Genomic DNA, 14,286 nt, shown 5'->3' on the forward strand with positions numbered 1-14,286 from the left:
GGCACACACCTGCACACACACATATATGCACATGTATGTACACTTTCTCACAGATACACAAAGCAATGCAGACACTCATGTATGTGTACATGAGCACACATGCATACACACAGGCACACACTGTGCACACACATATGCATGCACACACCCACACATGCACAACACACACACATAGGCACACATGAGCACACACTCACATGCACACACGTTCCCATCCCCCCACCACACAATCGCGCAGACGCCTAATGCCTTGCGGCAAGTGAGACCGCCCGTCAGTAGGATTAGGGGCCAACAGAGGGTTCTGGCAGCGGATGCAGGCAGTTTGGAGAAGGGGCTGGGTACGAGCTGAGGCAGACAAGGGAGGCTGAGTGAGGGAGAGGGTTGGGTCCCTGAGGTGGGGCAGGGGGAAGGGTGGGAGGTGGCTGAGGGAGCTTCCCCGAGAAGCTCAGAATGAGGCAGTCACATGGGGGCTTGTTTGGGCTTTCCCAGGTGAACCCTGTACTTCCCCCTTCCTCTCCCCCTCCCTCTATATTCCCCTCCCCAAAGCCATGGCCTCTCACCACCCCTCTGCCCTGGCACCTCAGTGAGACCCTGTGGAAGTTCCTGTAGACAGGAGGTGGGGTGGGGCCTGCCGGGAGATGGGGTCTGTGGGGAGGTGGGGTCTGTGGGGGAGGCGGGGCCTGTGAGGTGAGGCCTGTGGGGAGGCGGGGCTTGTGGGGAGGGGGGGCTTGTGAGTTGAGGCCTGTGGGGAGGCGGGGCTTGTGAGGTGAGGCCTGTGGGGAGGCGGGGCTTGTGAGGTGAGGCCTGTAGGGAGGCGGGGCTTGTGGGGAGGCGGGGCCTGTGAGGAGGTGAGGCCTGTGGGGAGGTGGGGCCTGTGAGAAGGTGAGGCCTGTGGGGAGGCGGGGCCTGTGAGAAGGTGAGGCCTGTGGGGAGGCGGGGCCTGTGAGGTGAGGCCTGTGGGGAGGCGGGGCTTGTGGGGAGGCGGGGCCTGTGAGAAGGCGGGGCCTTGGGGAGGCGGGGCCTGTGAGGAGGTGAGGCCTGTGGGGAGGCGGGGCCTGTGAGGAGGTGAGGCCTGTGGGGAGGCGGGGCCTGTGAGGAGGTGAGGCCTGTGGGGAGGCGGGGCCTGTGAGAAGGTGAGGCCTGTGGGGAGGCGGGAGGTGGGGCTTGTGGGGAGGCGGGGCCTGTGAGAAGGCAGGGCCTGTGGGGAGGTGGGGCCTGTGAGAACGTGAGGCCTGTGGGGCGGTGGGAGGTGGGGCTTGTGGGGAGGCGGGGCCTGTGAGAAGGCAGGGCCTGTGGGGAGGTGGGGCCTGTGAGAAGGTGAGGCCTGTGGGGAGGCGGGGCCTGTGAGAAGGTGAGGCCTGTGGGGAGGCGGGGCCTGTGAGAAGGTGAGGCCTGTGGGGAGGCGGGGCCTGTGAGGTGAGGCCTGTGGGGAGGCGGGGCCTGTGAGGTGAGGCCTGTGGGGAGGCGGGGCTTGTGGGGAGGCGGGGCCTGTGAGGAGGTGAGGCCTGTGGGGAGGCGGGGCCTGTGAGAAGGCAGGGCCTGTGGGGAGGCGGGGCCTGTGAGAAGGTGAGGCCTGTGGGGAGGCGGGGCCTGTGAGGAGGTGAGGCCTGTGGGGAGGCGGGGCCTGTGAGAAGGTGAGGCTTGTGGGGAGGTGGGGCCTGTGGGAAGACAGCTCTTCTTATGAGAAGGCGGGGCCTATGAGAAGGCGGGGCCTATGAGAAGGCAGGGCCCATGAGAAGGCAGGGACTGTGGGAATTTGGGGTCTCCCTAAAGTGAAGAAGAGCCCTCCTGGGGGGTGCAGGGAGCATCTTCCTTTGTCTTTTGAGCTCATTTTGATTGTCATTTGTTTACAACAATGTGGAGACCGGGCTGCACTCAGCATGCTGGCAGGGCCGAGTTGAGTGACGTCCATACTACTGATGCCCGCTGGGTGTCTGCGCCCAGCCACACTGTGCTGGGAGCTGGGGGTGTGGGGACAGGTCAGACCCAAACCTGCCCCATTTGTTCCACGAACCAGCAGCAATGCGAGCCAGCCATGGCTCCAAGTTCACCTGAAGTCTGCCCTTCCCTGAGCAGCCAGAGGGGCAGGTCCTGCTGTTTTCTCCACTCTGCAGATGGGGAGACTGAGGCACAGGTGGCCACACGCAAGTCACCCCGCCAGTGAGGAGAAGAGGCCGTATCCCAGCCAGGGTGTGGAAATGCTGTGCCTGGCTGGTAACCCCTGCCCCAGAGGCCCCTGTGCTGAGCGTCCCGGCTCTGAGGCAGGAGCCACACTCTGGATGATTTTATAAAAACCGTTTTATTTTAAAATAATATGCAAGTATGGAGGGTGCCCCTCAAAGCAGACACACGGCTTCATCACTTACCCTGTGGAACAGCTCCATGCCAAAACCTGGACTTGCACCGTCTCCTCCAGGTGCCTCTACGGCCTCGCCCCCGCCCAAAAGGAACCAGTGCCCTTCGTTTGTAGAAATCACTTCCTTGTGTTTTTTTTCCCCTCTAAATACTATGATGTAGCTTTGCCTAATTTTTTTTTTTTTTTGAGATAGACTGTCAGTCCATCACCCAGGCTGGAGTGCAGTGGCATAATCCCAGCTTACTGGAACCTCCACCTCCCAGGTTCAAGTGATCCTCATGCCTCAGCCTCCCGAGTAGCTGGGATTACAGGCGTGGGCCAGCACACCTGGCTAATTTGTGTATTTTTAGTAGAGACAGGGTTCACCATGTTGGCCAGGCTGGTCTCGAACTCCCAGCCTCAGGTGATCCACCCACCTTGGCTTCCCAAAGTGCTGGGATTCCAGGTGTGAGCCACGACACCCTGCTGGCTTTGCCTAATTTTTTATAACAGCTTGATTTTAAAAATGTTTCAAGTCTGTTTCAGTCTTTAGGTCCCTCCTGTCACTCTTTTTTTTTTTTTTTATAATGTGTCTGCTGAAGGACCAGGTCGTTTGGCCTGAGGTGTGTCCTGCATCAGGATTGCTGGTGGCGCCCTCTTGGTGCAGTTCTGCCTGTTCCTCTGTCCTCTGAGATTCTTGTGTGCTGGTGGCTGGACCCAGAGACTCCTCCCACTCAGGCTGCATCCCTTCCCCAGGACCCCAGGTTCTGTTGTGTCCCCCCATTAGGAGGACACAGGTCAGGGCTGTGCGCTCCTGGAATGATTTTATAAAAACTGTTTTATTTTAAAATAATACACAAGTATGGAGGGTGCCATGGAGGGTGGCCAGGCTTGCTCTGTGCCTCAAGTCATTAATCCATTGAGGTTGCAAGATGGTGATGTCCTGAGCCTGGAAGTTCTTTTTCACTTATTTATTGGGATACTTTTATGGAAACTCTTCTCCTCCAAGCAGTCTTACTCCCAGTGCCACTGTCCAGAGGAAGCAGGATAAGGGCACAAATCTTCTCCCACAGTCGCTGCCTTCAGGAAAATGCACCGGGTCCCCAAAGCCCTCCTGAGAGTTGGCTTGGTCACTACCACTGTGCGCGCATGCCCCTTTCCAGCGGGAACTGTGGATGGCATCGAAGGGAAGAGAAGGTTCTTGCTGCACCAGAAGCCCCTTATGGAGCGGTGAAGGATTTCACAGAACTGAAGATCAGGTGCCTGAGACAGGAGTTTTTACCAAAAAGATGCTTTGAAACCCAAGGGGGAAGCTGAGTTATGAGAAAGCTTTGCACGACCACAAGGAATACAGAGCCCAGAGCTGGGATCCGAGTCGCTGGGGCACTAGGACAGAGGCAACTTGTACATACCTGGGAGCCCAGACTGGCCTGGCCATCGGGAGCAGAGGGGTCCCCGGTGTGGGCCTGCAGTTTGTTCACCTTTACTGCGTCTTCAAGGGCACTACTGTTCATCTCAGCAAGGCTTCAGTGAACGTGCGGGGGACGGTGGAAGCAGACACCGCACTGTGTGGAGGGCCTAAACACGAAGTCGGTAGAGGAGCAGGTCTCCGGGCACGGCTCCAGCAACACCGAAAGGAAGCGGGCCGCCTTGAAGAGCGCTCGTCCACTGCTGGAGCTCCCGGTCAATACGGCATCGTCTGCGTGGAGGGTCTGATTCACCAGATCTACGCTGCTGGAAAACGCTTCAAAGAAGCAAACTACCTCCTGTGGGCTGAAGTTCTCCTCACCAGGTGAAATGAAGAAAACGCCCACTCGTTTTGTAGAAGGTGGGGGTACTGGCAGCTGGGAAGACGAGACCAGCAGACTTTCTAGCACAGTGAACTCAGGTCTACACGCTTATTTTTGTAATCAGGTCAGTTAATAAATGGTGACTGCCTTTGAATTTAAAAGAAATATGTATCATTATGCATTCATGAACCGAAACGTGTTTGGTAGGTCTCAATCCACCGCAATTATTATCGTATTTGCAGCTCAGATCATCCTGTCTCAGGCCAGGGGTGTCTCATCAGGTGAACTCCACGTCCTGCATGCTCTCTCAGGGTCAGCTTGGTTGTTGTATAATTTACATACCAAAAAAATGCACAGATTTTAAGTGTAAAGTTTGTAGAGTTTTAACAAATGTTGAGTTTTACACTCATGTAACCACTATCACAATCAAGATCTGGAACATTCCATCAGTTCAAAAACTTCCCTCATACACCTTGGCAGTCATCCTCCTCCTCTGGCCCAGCAATCATGGACTGGCCAGCATGGATCAGATCTGCTTCAGCTGGAACTTTCTAAATGGAATCATGCAATGTGTGGGCTGTGTGCCTGGTGTTTTTCAACGTCATTTTAAGACTCATCTGCACTGTTGTGTGTTTCTGTAGGTTTTGTTCCTTTTCATTGCAGAGAAGGACTCCATTCTGTGATGACACCATTGTCCTGCTGATGGGCATTCGAGAGTCTCAGCATCTGCAGGGTGCAGTGGGCAGAGGCCGGGCTGCAGGAGCCACATGGGGCTGGTTGCTGTCACTCCTGCCATGCTGGGTTGGCTGGGGATAGAAAGTCAACTCAGAAGACGAATCAACTTGCTTATGTGGCCAAGAGGTCTGAAAATAGGGCTGGATCCAGAACCCAAACCATGTCATCAGAAATCTTTCTCCGTAGCTCAGCTCCACCTTCCCTGGGGCTGGCTTCACTCCTGGCAGGCTGTCTGCAGGCGGAGCACAGGTGGACGCTGAGATTTCAGGCTTATGTATCTAATTGGGTGGGACAGAGAGGGAGAGAGGGAGAGAGAGAGAGACAGGGAGGGGGAGACGAAGATACAGAGAGAGACAGAGACACAGAGGGTGAGAGACACACAGAGAGAAAGATACAGAGTGAGAAAAAGAGAGAGACAGACAGGAGGGAAAGAGACAGAGAGAGAGAGAGACAGAGGGAACAAGACACCAAGAGAGCAAGCGTGAGAGAGATTCATTTCAAGAAACCCAGCAAAGGTCCCAAGATGGACACTCGCTGGCCAGGCTTGGGTCACTTGACCACTTGGGGTGGGAGGAAGCCATCCCCTAGAACTACCCAGGCTCCCCAAATTGATATGAGGGACCTGATAATGAAAGGAGGAGGGATGCTGGGCAGGCAGAATGAGGCCACTCTGCACGGTTGCCACTGCAGTGTGCTGATGCCAGGCCCTGCATGAGCATCCAGCACCCACCGTGCACTGCCCTCCCACCTGGTGGGCCGACTCCCACAGCCCCACCATCTCGATACAGTGGTGAGTGGGTGGTGAGCTGCTTTCCTGTGCTCTAACCTTACTTTACTTCTAAAAGTGAAAACAGAAACACGGGAGTGCCGACACCGGCGACAGAAAGCAGGCGCTGTGAACGCCTTGGAGGTGAGGCTGGTGCTGCCCGAGCTGCCCAGAGGACAGGCATGTGAGGCAGTCATGATGCCGTGGACCACGGGCTGAGACATTTGGGGACACTTTCCCAAAGAGGGCGGATCTTTATAGCAGCCGTAATACACGTTTCCTCATTGGAGGAGAAACCAAGCTGGGTGAGCATCTGGGATTTGACTTCTGCACAGTCAATTTTGCACATTTTCCAGGATTGTGTTGTGGACACAGCGAGAGAGACCTCTGGGAGAAAGGCTGCATTCAGTGGAGACTGAACCCAGGTGCGGGGCCGGGGGGTGTGCCTGCTGTGACTCATGGGCAGGGGCATGGGGGAGGGGCCCTCCAGGGCCTCCGTACCTGAGTGAAGCTTCCTCAGTAAGCTTCTTGGGAGACGGCCAGGGACAATGAGAGAGACAAAGGGAGCTCCAACTCAAAATCTCAGAGAAAAGCAAATGGCAAATGTGATTTCATAAAAATGTTGTTTCACTGACAAATCCAAGGCTTTTCCCGCCATGGGAACCCCGTTCCTCAGCTCTCCCTGCTGGAAAAGCACTTGGTGGGGTGGGGCGGGGAGACCCAGTCCCACATGGAATTTCCGGGTGGAGCATTTCCGTGCCTTTCACACCAGCAGGTGGATGCAGCGGTGAGGAAACTGTCTGCATCCTTTGGACGCGAGGCTGCACGTGGCGCTCTGTGGATAAGGCACCTCTGCTCATGGCTTCTTTTTTGCGAAGTGCGCCTGTCACGCATCAATCCATCACATCCACGGCCAAAGCCTCATTCAGAACGAGCCGAATTGCAGTTTCAGGTCTGGCGTCTTCTCTCACTCTCTTGTGCACGCAGGGGCATCCTGACGGGGCCCGGGGTGGTGCCTTCTGGATGTGTGGGGTCTTTCAGGAGAGCAAAGCTGTGACTTGAGGACACACCGCACAGCAGTAGCAGCAAAGCCCATCAGCACCTCAGAGAGTTCTTTTCATTCCCGGAACCAAGAGCGGGAGGAAATGGCTCCTAGAAGTGTCTTATTTTCTCATTTGTCAGACACTGCTGTCAGCCTGGGAGAGCAGGCATTCTCTGTTGTGAATTAGCCCAGCTGGATGAGCTCATGCTGTGGGCGCTGCAGCCCGCCGCCCCCGCACCCACTCCATTAGCCGCAGGGAGGTGAGCTCCGTGAGAGGTGGGCCGGGGGTGCCACATCAGATCACACCCCTTCACAGAACCCAGTCTAAATGTGGGGCAGCCCTTTCATGGTGCGCACCAGATAAAACTGAGTCCAGGACAGCGCTGTGAGCCCCCACCACACCCTTAGCTGGAGGCCACAGGCGGCGGGTCTCAGGTCTGAAGCCCTTCAGCAAAGTCCTGGCGTGGGGCCTTGGAGAAGCCACCAATGTCTCAAACCTGCTGTCACTGCCTCATGGGAGGGTCAGGTGGAGCCATGCAGTTGAAAGACATCAACATTCGCCACCTGCACATGCGGCCTGGGCAGAGGCTGGCTGCAGTCCCCTAGTCCCCACCTCTGCTCTTCCCCCAGCCTGGCGTGGGTAGTTGTGGGGTGGGGAGTCTGGGGCAGGGGGTGCCAGAGGAGTGCCTGCCCTTGAGATGCTGGAGGAGTGCCGATCCCGACATGTGGCAGAGGCCTCCTGAGTGCGCCCGGGTCAGCCTCTGTGATGCTTCAAGCACCACAGCTGCCTCTCCTTCCTGGCTGTTCCCTACATAGAAAGTCCTTCTCATCCTGTGCAAAGAGCTCTCGGTTTGGGAAGACACTGGACAGGACCCCCAAAGACGGTTCAGGCCGGGAAGGCAGCCGGTCTGTCTCAGGCCTGGGTACTGGTTTATGTGGGACCCTGGGCACAACATTTACCTTCTGCACCTGTGGGAAACCTGCCCAGGAAGCATGGCCCACACCAGGTAGAGTGCACACGCCATTTTTACGAAGCAGAGTAGCAAGAATACAGTGGCCATGAGGTCCTTCCAGGACCCTGCTTGTGGACAGCTCCCTGCAGCCGCAGCTCACTCCCAGCCCCAGCTGACTCCTGGCCCCTCAGTGAGCCCTGGGCTGGATCAAAGTATGGGGACGATCCTGTGGGTGCACCCCAGCATGGCAAGCTTCCAGGAGACCCTAGACCCCGGCTGGGGGTCAGGAAGGCTCTCCCCTCTGTGTTTCTGAGTCCATAGGAACTGAGTCTCTGGCCATACGAGGACAGAATCAGTTACATCTGAAGAGCCTGGAGCTAGAAGATGAGGGCAGTTAAGTCATGCGCCTCAGCAAGTTCATTAAACTGTTGAGTCGCTAATGGTCCCGGGTGCAATTTGGAATGAGGGTGTTAACATAGGGACTCCGTGTATTCGGGAACTCCCTGGTCTGAAAACAGGGCTGCCAGGCTTCTAATATGCCCTCCACAGACTAGAGCTCCCACACATGAATTATTAATGCAGCATCATATTAATTGTATTGATATGTTAATAATTAATAACAACATGCTAATGATCACCCTGTGGCTACATCATTGCTGCTCACACACGTCCTCCCGGGAGCTGGCATTGTCCTGCCTTCGAGGAGCAAGGGACAGCAACTCGCCCAAGGGCAGCTGGGGGGCAGCAGGGCTGGGGCTGGTGCCCGGTCCCTGGGGACCCGGGTGACATGCAACTCGCCAAGGAATATACCTCCGGCCTGCAGGCCCTGAGCACCCCATGGCACCTGATGTAGGCCCCGCCTCCACCCCGCGTGTGTCCAGGAGGGAGTCTGAGAGCTCGGCCCAGCCAGGCATCTACCTGAGCAGACAGGCAGCTGCAGGCTGTGCACAGAGGTGTCCCCACGGAGACAGAGCACAGGAAAGCTCTGGGCCGCTGGCAGTGGCAGCCCAAGAAAGGGGCTGCAGCTCAGGCTGGTCCTCTTCTCCCAGCAACAGGCCCTGAGCTGTTCTTTTGGTGCTCTGAGCTCTGCCTTGGTTTTGTCATCTGCAGAATGGATGCGGCAGCCCTGTCACCTTGCAGGGAAGCTGGGACAGGCAGGCACACAGCACTTGGCAAAAGCAGGCACCCAGAGTAGCTGCTATTATTACTGCCCCCTAAGGATTTTGCTTAATTTCTTTCCTTGGAAAGTGCTGGAATAAATTCTAGACACCGCTGCGTTCCTGAGCATCGCTCCCGGCCCCAACACCACAGCCTGAGGGCTGCGTCGAGCCAGGTGGATTCAGCACCCCTAGGAAGCCTGGCACTGCACCCCTGGCTGCAGTCATCCAAGGGGGTGTCAGCACGGTCTCCTGCTGCAGAGCTCACAAGGGAGCTTGGCAGAATTAATTTTTTCTGGGAAACCCAGAAGAATCTCCACCCAACCTGCCCTGAAAAGGCTCTCCAGCACCTCCCCCGGTGTCTGGTGCCCGTCAGCACCGAGGGCCTCCCGGGGGACAGGAGAGTGGGGCAGGTCCACGAGGCGGGGTTCGGGCAGCTCAGGCAAGCCCGCTGCTCCACAGCCTGACCTGTGGCCTCCTGCCGGGGCGGGCCGTGGGCTTGCTGCACACGTGAAGGTCTGCAGGGGTGTCCTTCAGAGTGCACGGCGACGGCCCAGTGGAAGAGGGCCCAGGGGAGTGGCAGCGTCACGGCCTGTGGCCCGGAGCCCAGTGTGTGAGACTCCGCCTCCATGGGGATCCTTCCGTGCAGGTCACTGTTACTAGCCCATTGTACACGGTAGGATATTGAGGCTCCGGCAACTTTCGTGACTTCCGAGGTCACATAGCCATGAAATGGCTAAGCTGGGCTTCAAACTCAGGCAGAAGATTCCAGAACCAGCACACAGCCACCAGGCAGCCAGCCTCCACCTGACAGTTGGAGAGGCTGGACCTGGGCCTCCAAGTGCCCTCAGACCTCTGACCCCCCGCTGTGCTCTCTTCCCTTCCTTCCTCTTCCTATCACTTCTTCCTGAAGTCTCTGCTTCCCTCTGTCTCTGTCTCCCTGTCTCTGTCTCTCCCTGTCTCTGTCTCTCCCTGTCTCTGTCTCCCTGTTTCCCTGTTTCTGTCTCCCCGTGCCTCTGTCCCTGTCTCTCTGTCTCTGTCCATCTCTGTCTCCCTCTGTCTCTGTCTCCCTCTCCCTCTGTCTCTGTCTCCCTCTGTCTCTGTCTCTGTCTCCCTCTCCCTCTGTCTCTGTCTCCCTCTGTCTCTGTCTCTCTGTCTCTGTCCATCTCTGTCTCCCTCTCCCTCTGTCTCTGTCTCTCTGTCTCTGTCTCCCTCTGTCTCTGTCTCCCTCTGTCTCCCTCTGTCTCTGTCTCCCTCTGTCTCTGTCTCCCTCTGTCTCTGTCTCCCTCTGTCTCCCTCTGTCTCTGTCTCCCTCTGTCTGGGTGTTTATTGGGAGGCCCCTGAGCACATGGCCTCGGTCCCTTTCCGGGACATCTGCAGGGTCCCGTCCCCCATGCACACACGCTGGGACACCCTCGGAGCCCCCTGCTTACTGCATACCCTCATGTCCTCAACCTTCAGGGGCTCCCCTGGGTGGTGTGATTTGGCCTCGAGCTGAGTTGGAGAAGAAAAGTCTTTGGAGCTGCTTTTATTCCATTTTGGCAGCTTCCATGAACTGGGCCTCTTGCCTCTGAGCGCGTCTCCCAGGCATCTCGACAAGACCCCGCGGTGGTGTGGGCCCTGCCAACCTTTGTCTCATGACTGAGGTTTGCGGGGGGAAGAAGGGACCGTGGAGGACTTGGGCTCATTTAGAGAGGAGAGGCTTCTCCTGTCTCTGTCTATCTCTTCTAACCTCACTTTTATCCACAGCCCTTGGCAGAGATTTCCACGAAATGAAGCCTCAGGCTAATGCCATCAACATGGGGAGGGGGCTGCTTCTGCCAAGCCCATCCTCACGGGGGGCTTCCGCACAGAGCCAGGTTCACGCCAGTCCTGCCACAGGGGGAGGGCCCTTGGGGCAGCGTCAGCTCATCCCAGTGCCAGCGGAGCCCCTGCCCGGCAACCCTGTGCCTCACTCAGGCTGTGTGGGCACCGTGGGGTGGTGTGCGGCATGGCTCTGTGTCCCTGAGGCAGCACCTGTCCTCGAGGTTCCACACCTTGTGGGGGTGGGAACGTGACAGGCAGGTTTGCTGTGGAGCAGGGAGGTGGGGGGGCTCAGGGAGAAGAGAGCCATCTGGGGACCCCAATGACGGTGGGATCTGGGAGTGGGGAAGCTCTCCAGGAATGGGATAGTAGCAGGGGTGAGAGCCGAGGTGGTACTACCAGGGTTGAGGACGGCGCCCCTGCAGCCTGGGTCTGGCTGGGCCCTGGCACCCCTGCTGAGCAGGTGACCTCTAGAGCATGGCGGGAAAGGCGTCCTCGCCGGCTGTCCACAGGGGAGGGACGATGGAGCTCAGCTCCCTGCAGCAGGGAGAGATGGGCCGGTCAACCTCGGGAGCTCTGCATGGGGCTGGTGGGGAAGCCTAGTCCCTCCTCAACCCCGACCCTGAGGCCTGTGGATGCCCAGGCCCAGCCGCCTCCTCCTCCCGGGCAAGCCCTCCCTGCCTGGACGCACCCCTAGGAGGGAGCTCCTGGGCTGAAGAGGCTCCCCCGGCTGGTGTCTGCAATGACAGTGGGGACTCGGCGAGTAAATCTCGGCACAGCCACACCAGAGACAGCAGCAGCTGCAGCACTTGCAGAGGGTCTGCGTGCACCCCCTAACCCAGCCTGTGTGCACCCCCTGGGCGTGCGTGTCCCCCACCCCATGCTGGGCCTTCATGCACCACCCGCCACCCAGCCTGCGTGCACCCCCTAGGCTAGCATGCTCTCTCACCCCACGCCAGGTACCCCCACCCCACACCGGGCCTTCATGCATTCATGCACCCCCCCACCCAGCCTGCGTGTACCCCTGGGCTTGCATGCCCTCTCACCCCACGCCAGGTACCTCCACCCCACACCAAGCCTGCGTGCACCCCCCCACCACCGTCCACCACCCAGCCTGCGTTCACCCCCCGGGCTTGCATGCCCCCCACCCCACACCAGGCCTGCATGCGTCCCCTGGGCCTGCGCGCACCCCCCCCACCACCCAGCCTGCGTTCACCCCCCGGGCTTGCATGCCCCCCACCCCACACCAGGCCTGCGAGCGTCCCCTGGGCCTGAGTGCACCCAGAGGCTGTGTGGTATGTGCTGTGGGCAATTCCCTTTAAAGCATCAACAATTACATGCGAGTTTGAATGAAAACTGCTCTGAAGGCTTCGGAGAAACCTGCTGAGTGAGGCTGTTTGGGAGCGGGGGCAGGAGGAGTCAGTAGGTTTGGTTTTATTCCGCACTTTTCTTGATGGTGGGAATGTTAAACTAGCTGTGAGGGCTGCTCTTATTTAGAAATTTTGGAAAGCAAATCTCAGGAGAGGAGGTACAGATCCCAGGTCGGGAGAAATCCAGCTGCCCCTCCACGCCCCCTTCCAAGTCACCCTGGGTTTGCCAGAGCCTCCCCCAGGCTGGCCAGCAGGTAGGCAGGCGTGGCCAGGAACCCAGCCCGCGCGGGTGGTAAATGCCCCTTCTCCGGGAGGACGTCACAAGGGCACTGCGGATCCCTCACTCAACTCTTATTTGCTGCACATGTCAAAGCTGTTTAAAAAGAAAGCGCTCGGGACTTTCCCCCGAGTCTGCAGTCAGGGTTGGCCTCCAGCCTAGGTGTGATCTGAAGTTCTGTGACGCAGACCCACAAACCCAGGCTGCCCAGAACGCATTCACCCAGGAACTTGGGCATGGAGTGAGAGGCGAGCCCCCGTCCCCGCACTCTGGGGCGCACGCCAGTCACTGCCCAGCCCCCAGGCCTCTTAGAGGAACTCAGCACACACAGTCACATGGAGCCCCCCACGCGGGCCTGGGCCCCGCCCCCACCTGTGCCTTTGTAGCTGCCAGGCTGGGAGGATCCATCCCATCTCCCGCTGAGGGAGGGACAGAGAGGAAGGAGCCCGACGGGAGAGACTGTGGGGTGAAAGGCGGTGGAAAGGTGGAGAAATCCAGCACTCTGAAGGGCAGCTGGGGAGCCTGGAGAAGGACATGTGTGAATTTTAGAACTGCTCATTGTTCCAAGCCGTGACCTTGAAGAAGGCAGGGGCCTCTCTGACCTCTGTGTCCCCGTCGCTGAGGACAGGGTGGGACACGAGAGGCTGGGGGGGTGGCCTCTGCCTCTGAGCCAGTTCTCAGCTCTTTTCTTCCCTCTGAATTCATGTGTTTTCTCAGCCATGAGGGACCCACGGAAACCAGGGCTCGGGAAGCCAGGGATGGCTTTGAGTTTGAGAGAAGCAACTAGCCCGGGTCACATACTGGAGACGGTCAGGCCCAGCCCCACGCCCTGTGCATGTCTGGCTGAGCTTCCTAAGGAGCAGTGGCCACATCCACACTGCACCAGACCCTGCCACAGCCAATCCTGACTGAACAGCCAGTCTGCTTGTCAGTGTAGGTGACCAGCTAGGTCAGTCTGGGTTCCCCAGAGAAACAGAACCAGTAGGATCCATGTCCACCTCTCTCTGTCTTTATGAATCAATCTATTGATTCTATCTATTCATCCATCCATCTATGTATATCCATCTATATATCTATCCATCTATCTATCTATCTATCTATCTATCTATCTATCTATCTATCTATCTATCTATCCATCCATCCATCTATCCAGCTAGCTAGCTATCCATCCATTTTCTTCCTTTCTTTCTTTTTCTTCCTTTCTTTTCCTTCCTTCCTTCCTTCCTTCCTTCCTTCCTTCCTTCCTTCCTTCCTTCCTTCCTTCCTTCCTTCTTTCCTCCCTCCCTCCCCCTCTCTCTCTATTCTTTCTTTCTCTCTCTCTTTCTTTTTCTTTCCTTCTTTCTTTCTTTCTTCCTTTCTTCCTTTCTTTCTTCTTTCTTTTTCTTTCTTTCCTCTCTCTCTCTCTCTCTCTCTCTCTCTTCCTTTCTATCTATCTATCAAGAATAAGAGAGACTGGTTATAATGAATTGGCTCACATGATTGTGGAGACTGGCAATTGCAGGGCAGGCCACCTGGCTGGAAGTCCAGGGAAGCTGATGCTGCCATCTGAGTCCGAATTCCACAGGGCAGCAGGCTGGAAATTCAGCACGGCTTCCACGTTGCCATCTTGAGGAGGAGAATCCCCTTTTCTTCCAGAAACCTCAGTCTTTGCTCTCAACGCCTCAGTTGCTGGAACGAGGCTCACCCCCATGGTGGAGGGTCACTTGCCTAACTCAAAATCTGCTAAGTGTTCATCCTGCCAGAAACCACCTGCACGGCAGCATTGAGGCAGGTGTGTGGCCAATAGCTGGCCACCGTGGTGCAGCCGAGTGGACACATAAGTGACCATCACCCTCGTGGCAATGGGGGAGGGGGTCTCTCAAGTTCCACAGCAAAGAGATTCCAAGGGCCTTATTATTCCCAAGAATTAGGACAGATTTTCTGTCCAATTTGGCAAGGAGGCCCAAGATCCAGCATCGTTAGCTTCAGACAGGGTGGGAACCCAAAGCAGACGCAGCACCTGCCCTGGTGCACACAGTTCAGCAGAGGTCAGCTCACCCCCGGACTGTCCGCACGAGT

General features: G+C 57.3%; 1 long non-coding RNA gene across 1 annotated transcript; it reads left to right on the forward strand.

Annotated features, from left to right (window-relative positions):
* The first annotated feature begins 5,915 nt into the window (after positions 1-5,915).
* LOC141407802 (uncharacterized) lies at positions 5,916-8,258 on the forward strand. The gene is made up of 2 exons (XR_012418437.1): positions 5,916-6,051; positions 6,399-8,258. It is a non-coding gene; the product is annotated as an uncharacterized lncRNA (long non-coding RNA).
* The last annotated feature ends 6,028 nt before the right edge of the window (positions 8,259-14,286 follow it).

This window comes from Macaca fascicularis, chromosome 10 (assembly GCF_037993035.2).
Source record: "Macaca fascicularis isolate 582-1 chromosome 10, T2T-MFA8v1.1".
Classification (NCBI taxonomy): Eukaryota; Metazoa; Chordata; class Mammalia; order Primates; family Cercopithecidae; genus Macaca; species Macaca fascicularis.